This window comes from Corvus brachyrhynchos, unplaced genomic scaffold, assembly GCF_000691975.1.
Source record: "Corvus brachyrhynchos isolate BGI_N302 unplaced genomic scaffold, ASM69197v1 scaffold150, whole genome shotgun sequence".
Lineage (NCBI taxonomy): Eukaryota > Metazoa > Chordata > Aves > Passeriformes > Corvidae > Corvus > Corvus brachyrhynchos.
In genome coordinates this window covers 2,982,269-2,989,419 of record NW_008236162.1, presented here as the reverse complement: position 1 = coordinate 2,989,419, position 7,151 = coordinate 2,982,269, and positions in this window count along the sequence as shown.

The following is a 7,151-nucleotide window of genomic DNA, read 5'->3' as shown; positions in this document are numbered from 1 at the left end:
TGCCAGGGTCGCGCTTCCCGTCCCGCGGGCCCTTCGCCCCGCGGGGACCCCACAGAGCCCTCGGGGGTGCTGGCAGCGCTGCCCCTTCGTGCCCTCCCCTGCCCACGCGGGGTGGCCGCCCTGGGAGGTCCGGGTGGTCCCCGTGGGAACGCTGCGGGGACAGATGTCCGCCCGGCTGGGTGGCAGACCCCCATCCCAAATGGCTTTGCCTCCCCCGAGGAGCCGGGAACAAATGCGGGAGGAGCCGGGGGGCCACACACGGGTCCGGCATCCCCCACGCCGTGTGCCCGGGGATGCTCCGGTGGGGCTGCCGGGCCTGGAGCTGTGGAAAAATAGGGTTTGTCTTAATACCTTATAAAAGAAAAGTTTTAAAGAGAGGCTGAATTGTGGTGGGAGGGGCGCAGGGTCGGCTGGGCGGGACCCCTGGGCTGGGCACGGGGGAGGCTGGGGAACCCAGGGATGAAACCCGGGCATGAAACCCCTCAGAGCATCCTTGGGACCACCCTGCTCACGAGTACCCTCTAGAAGAAGCCCTTCATCCCTTCCCTGGTCCCCCCAGCCGTGGCCACAGGGCTCTGCTGACCCTCACCGGACACCGGTCCGGTGCTGACATCTGCTGACGGCCGGGATGCCGGGAGCCAGGCTGGATTCCAGCACGGATGACGGCACAGACACCAGCAGATGCCAGCAGCATTTCGGCAGCGCTCCGCCTGTGTTGCAGCACGGCGGGGTCACCGAGGCTGTGGCAGTGCCTGTCCCTGGGCCGGGGCCTGAGGCTGCTCTCCTGCTCCGGGCGGTGGTGGGACACAGCCAGCCCCGTCCTGCCCAAACCAACAGCCCGGCTCCGACAGATGGAGCTCGGCAGCCACACACTGCTCCGAACCGTGGCCAGGGCCAGCCTCATCCCTGCGGAGCCACGGTCCCGCTCCGGGGTGCTGGGGGTCCCCAGGGCATCTCTGAGCATTTCCTATGGGGCAGCATTTCGGTGTCCAGGGCAGTGGTCTCCTGCCAGGTTGGGGTATGGACAGGGGTGTTTCTGCCCCCCAGGGTCCTGTGGGACTCCAGGCAGGCTGTGGTACCCCTCGGGAGCCCAGGCAGGCTGTGGTACCCCTCGGGAGCCCAGGCAGGCTGTGGTGCCTGGCAGGCAGCCCTCGCCCTGTGCCAGCTGCTGAATCGATTACTGGGCACTGGGGCAGGAAAACAACATTTCCGGCATGAAATGACATCAGCAGTGACCCCCAACCCAGCGAGGCAGCCGCTGCCATTTCCTCCTCCTCCTTCTGCTGGAGAATGGACCGTTATGGGGTCAAGGACTGGGGGAAGGTCAGGGTTTAAGGGCACATCCTGGCTGGGGCAGAGCAGGGCCGGCCCTACCACGGTGTCACCATCGCGGTGCCTGCTGGAGTTCGGTGCTCCCGGCAGCACACAGGGAACAGGATTCTCCTGCCCAGCTCCAACTGCCCGGGAGCTGCTGCAGGCAGGGAAGAGGCGTTGGGTGTTCTCCTGCTACCAGCACCCTCCGATTACAGCATGTTCCTCTCCAGGGCATTTTATCTGCCCATTCCATGGGCAGCTCCCAGGGCTGGATAGCCCTTCGTCATCTTCATGTGACACGAGGTTATCGCATTATTGCCTTCTAAATCGGGAGCAGAAGTGCCTCTCCGAGGTGTCCGTCTCTCCACCAGCACTGTCTTTGCTTCTGACCTGCTTTGAATCACTGGTAGCTGAGCCGGGGTGGCTTTTGGTGAAGGACTCACTCCCCTGGCAGGGTCCTGGGGAAGAAAACGTGTTTTATAAGTCATGAAATGCCCCTGTCCCTGATGTGAGAGCAGCCCTGGGGGATGGCAGCAGGGGCAGCTCCTGCCTGGCCCTGCCATCACCGGCCCCACCAATCCCGACTGGGCTGTGATTACAGGAGGGTTTGCTGAGACAGGAAAAAGGTAACCCGAGGGAAGGATAAACTCCTGCCTGGTGGGCAGTGTGGGGCTGGCAGCTTTCATCTTGCCCCATCCATCACCTCCTGTCCGTGTGGCTCCCGCGTGGGAAGGCTCATCCCCAGCCCTCTCTGCACCCCACCCCTCCCATGGAGGCCTGGGGACCCCACTCCAGCCCCATGAAGGACGGGATGATGATGGACCCCATCCCAGTGAGGATGTCCCGGTGCCGCGGCATTTCCACCCCATCCGTCTGTGTTTACATTCCCCTCCGATCGCGGCGGGCGATAAGGACAAACCCGGACAAAGCCACATCCCCGCTGCCCGCCCAAGGGCTGTTTGTGCAGATAAAAGTTGCCCCATAAACAAGCCCATCCTGCCTTTGGGAAGGCCATCTCCGCTGGCCCCAGCCCTCGGCAGGAAACCCTGACTGGGACGCCCCTGGCATTGCCGGGGGTGCTCAGCACCCCAAAACGCAACCCTGGGATGTGCTCTTTGGGTCCTGCTCTTGACACCTGCTAGCAACAGCCTCTGTGGCATGGGATTCACCGTGGCACCCATACCCAGAGCCGGAGGGGGAGTGTTTGACTTCCTCCTCCTCTTCCTCTTTCTCCTCCTCCTCGTTGTTGTTGGTTTTCCTCCCTGCAAACATTGGGCTGGAAGCAAACACAGCTTGGTGTCAGCCCCAGGAGGGGCCCAGGGATGGGTGCTGTTGGGCAGTGGGGGCACAGCCGGGAGCTTTGGCAGAGGGTGCCCGGGCATGCAGGGGGCAGAGGAGGGGCAGGGGGAGGCAGCGGGCGGCCCGGTGTCCGTGGTGGGGGGGCTGGCAGGGGGCTCCACGCGGGGCTGCTGGCACTCGCTCCCTCATCCCTGCCAGCTTCCCCAAAGCAGCTTCTCTCCCCAAAGCAGGGCTGGACCCTCTCCCTCCCACCTCGCTTTGGGGCAGAGCTGGGAATCCCACGGGCAGGGTGCTCCTCTCTCCCTCCGAAAGCCCTGCCTGAAAGCTCGGCTCTCCCTGAGGTCATTTCTGTTGTTGACGTTTTTTCTCGACACTTCCCACACTTTTTGTGAAATCTGGACCCGTGTTATTGCAAACTTCTCCCTCCTTCCCCCACCCCAGTTTGCTTTAGCAACAGCTGAAGGAAAACCAGAAACAATGGGAAAGGAGCTGTGAAAACATCTGTAAAATGTTTGTAGGTCGTGATGGCAGCATGAGGACTCTCCTTTCTCTGGGTACTTGCAGCTGGAGGGAGATGGGACCTGTCAGAAATGAAACCATGGTGCAAGGCGTGATAAAAATGTCAGAAATTGGGAATAACTGCCTGCAGGCACTGCCCTGCTGCTGCTGCTGCTGTAGGAGGCTTTCTTCTCAACAACACCGGAAAGAAAACAGCTTTACTATGATTTATTTTTTAATTTGAAAACATAATTGCGCAGGGATCTGGGGGGCAGGAGCAGGACCTGGGGTTGCCTTAGCGCAGCCTTTGTCACTGGCTGGGTTTCAGGATCTCGATGCCCCTTTCCCTCATTCTCTCACTGCTGCCGTGTCGGGGCACGGCGGGAGGGCCCCGGAGCCAGATCCGTGCCTCCATCTCCTCTCCTCGGAAGCGATGCCGGTGGCCATAAGCTGCATTCTCCGTGGCGGGTTTCCCACCCCTCCAGCCCCCATCTGTTCACCCCAGGGTGCCCCAGGCGAGGACAGGGGTCCCACCAGCCCTGCCCAGCCTCTGAAGGACACCACGGCTCCTTCTGCCGAGCTGTGTGTCCGTAGGGCAAAACCCTGTGGGAACGGGCTGATAAACAGGGAGCAGAGTGACCTCAGCCCCGGCTGGGCCGGCTCCGACCTCCCGGGTGCCCGCGCTGCCTCTTTCATCACCACCGAGGCAGGAGCTCCCAGGAGCTTCGCCTGGAAAACAGGATGTGAGTGTTTGAGACGTGGGAGCTTGGAGCTCCTCAGGATCCAGGGCTCACCCCGGGCTGGGATGGCAGCGCCGGGGTGGCACAGGGATCTTCCCCTGGGTGATGGGGAAGCTGTGCTGGGACAGCAGCCGGCTCAGGGGAGCTACTGGACGTGCAACAGGGGGTAAAGCACCCCCGACGCACAGCACAGACCCTGCCTGAACCCCGTGAATGTGGATACACGCTGCCCGTGGGATATTTGCCATGGGATATTGAGCACGCCTTGGGTAACCCACACGCTAAAAACAGCAGCTTGTATTAGAGTCCGTGAAACAGCACGTTTTTAGTGCCTTTTATTATTCTGACACAGAGATTTTTCACTTCCTGCCCAAGCCCTGGCTGACAGTGCTGCAGCTCCCAGAGCCGTGCCCGCCTGTGCCGGGGGAGGAGGGTTTATATGGAGACCAGAGTTTATGTGGAGCTTCCTGCAGGCTTCCTGGGACAGGCAGTACCCAGGGGTTAAAGCTTCATCACAGCCTGTTTATGTGCTGATGAGGAAATGTGGTGACAGAGAATCCCAAACAACTTCAAAGCAAGATTTGTGGATCTGATATGGAAACTATTCTGAAAGTCCAGGGGAGTCTATCGCTTCTGTGGACACACAGCCAGAGCAGGACCCATTCCCAAAGCCCAGCCTGGCCCTGTGCCCATCCCAGCGAGTCCAGAGCTCCCTCCATGGGGAGGGAATTTGGGGTAAAATGGTTCTCCTTGGGCATCTCCTTCTTAGGCAGAGGGAAGAGCATCCCATGGTCCTCATCCATGTCCTGTGCTATCCCCAGGTGTCCTCCCTTGTGATGGACAGGTGAAACCCCTTGAGGGCTCGTGGGCAGTTTTGGTACCATCACCTGCTGCACTGGGGCTGGTTTTGGACCCTCTGCTCGAAGCTGAAGCAGAGGGGAGAGGGGGACGCTGGTGTGGCCACAGGCAGTGACAGCACTGTGACTCCACCGTGTGATGGGTTTATCTCATGTCCTGTACCGGCGAGTATGTGGCCACGTGCCAGGGAGGGAGCGAGCTCCCAGCTATAAAAAGCTTTTGTTTTATCCATAGCTGCTACTTGAGCTCTCACCCCTCACTCTCTGTGACCAAGCAGAGCCTGTGTGCCCTCAGATGTGTCTGGGATCAGCTCAGGCATCTGTTTCCTCTCTCCGAACACATCTGTGGGCACCAGGAACTTCATGTGCTGCCCAGCAAGGAGGTGCCAGTTCCCATCTGCATCCCAGCTCTCCCCAAGTAGGGATCTCCCCTAATTCATCCCAATTCTCTATGTGTAAAGAAGTAGTTTTAAATACCCATTGTTTATTCTGTAGCAACAGCCAGAGGAGCTGCTCTGATCCATGGCATAAACATATTTTCCCAGAGTTTTCTAAGCAACACTTGACCCATTGGCTTCCTGTGGCGTTTTGCCAGGGCTGGCTCTGCCTCCCCCACTGCCAGTGGCTGTGCAGGTAGAGCTGGGCCAGCAGTCCTGGCCCGTGGCTGTGGTGGGAAAGGGAAGAGGATGCTTCCCCTGGTGGCAGCCCTGGGCTGGATGGTCTCCATCCCTGTGGGGGCTTGGATCAAGGCTCTGGAGCAGCAGGGATGGGGGTCAGGGCTGGGTGAGACCCAGCATCTCTGCTTCAGCTTTTCCAGCTGTAAAACTGGGACAAAGATACGGAGCCACGTTACTTCCCCTGCGGTGATGAAAGGCCTGGGACTCTCCCTTCCTCTCCCCAGTCCTGTCTGCTCCCTGGGAATGGGGCAGGGCTTTGAGCCCTCCTGTCCGGGAGTGGTGCTGATTTGAGTTCCAGAGAGAAGACACCAGGATGGGGCTGGATGCCTGCTTGGCCCCTCGGGAGTGCCTGGCTGTCTGTCCTGCCGTGGGCAGTGTGCCTGTCCGTGGCTCGGAATGCAGGGGGAGCTCCCTCCAGGGCCCAAAAAGGCCATGAGGGACTGTCTGCAGGAAAACAGGCTGTAAAATGCCTAGGGAGGGTCTTGCAGCCCCTCTGGTGTCTGGGAGCCAGCACAGAGCCCAGCTCTGCAGGGCAACTGGGGCTGCAAGGGAAGTGGAGGCAAGGATGGGAAGCAGAGGTGAGGACGGAAAGCGGAGGGAAGGACGGGAAGCCAGCAGCCCCTGGTCACTCAGGAGGGTAGGGGCAGAGCTGGGCATCCTGCCCCATGCCCGGCCTTTGGCAACTCCACACAGCCAAGCCCAAAGCCCTCATTATCCAGGGACCTCCCCTCAGATCTTTACTTTCAGACACAAATCCAGCTCCATGTGCCCTCTGGAGCTGGGGGTGCAGCCACACTGGACAGACGACAGCCTCCCTGCACATGCCATGTCTGTGCCATGTGCCATTCCGGGGCCAGGACAAACTGCCCTGTGAACAGCAATTCCCTGCTTGGACCCAGCCAGCAGCAAATGCCGGGGCGGGGAGCTGAGTGAGATTGGATCAAGCCCTTGGCTGAGGGCTTACAAAATCCAAAACAGCCTTGTAAAGATCAAGCTCATAAAACCAGGACTCTGCTTTCATAGCTCATGAATGGGAAGAAATGCCAACCAGATCATTTTTACACATATTTTTTCCGTCTTTGTCAACATTCCCCCATTTGGCTGAAACTTCAAACTGCCACATTTGGAGACTGTCTGTCTTAGAAGTTCCAGTATTTGTATAAATAACTGATAGGGCAAGATGATCTTGGAGGCTGCCCAGGGGCCCTGGGAACAGTGATGGGCTGTGGAGCCCTCCAGAGATTGGGTGGTTCCCCAGTGCCAAGGGAGAGGGGCAGGAAGTGCGGGTGGGGGTCTCCAAACACCAGCATCCACCCAAATTCAGGAGGGGGAGCAAGAAAGGTCTCCCCCATTCACTGGGAAGGAGGTTCAGGCAATAAATATGGAAGTGAAATGGTGACTGTGGCCCTGGGTGTCATCTTTGGAAGCGGGGTGTCGCCTTGCCAGCCCTGTGCTGATGTTGGGGCAGGGGGATGACAGGGGTGTCACTGTCCCCACCAGGGACAGTCTGTCCTGCCCAGGGAGAGTCTGAGCACAGCGAGGGGTGCACGGAGAGGGACACATGGGGACGGGCACGGTGAGGGTGGCACAAAGGGGTGAGGGTCCACAGGGAAGGACCAGGGGACAGTGCGGGAATGGTGTGCACGGCAGGGTGCAGGGTGCGTGGAGAACAGGGACAGGTGTGTGGGACTGGGGACACGGAGAGGGGCTGGAGGGCACAGTGAGGGGATGGAGAGCACGGAGAAGGGCGGGAGGGCACGGCGAGG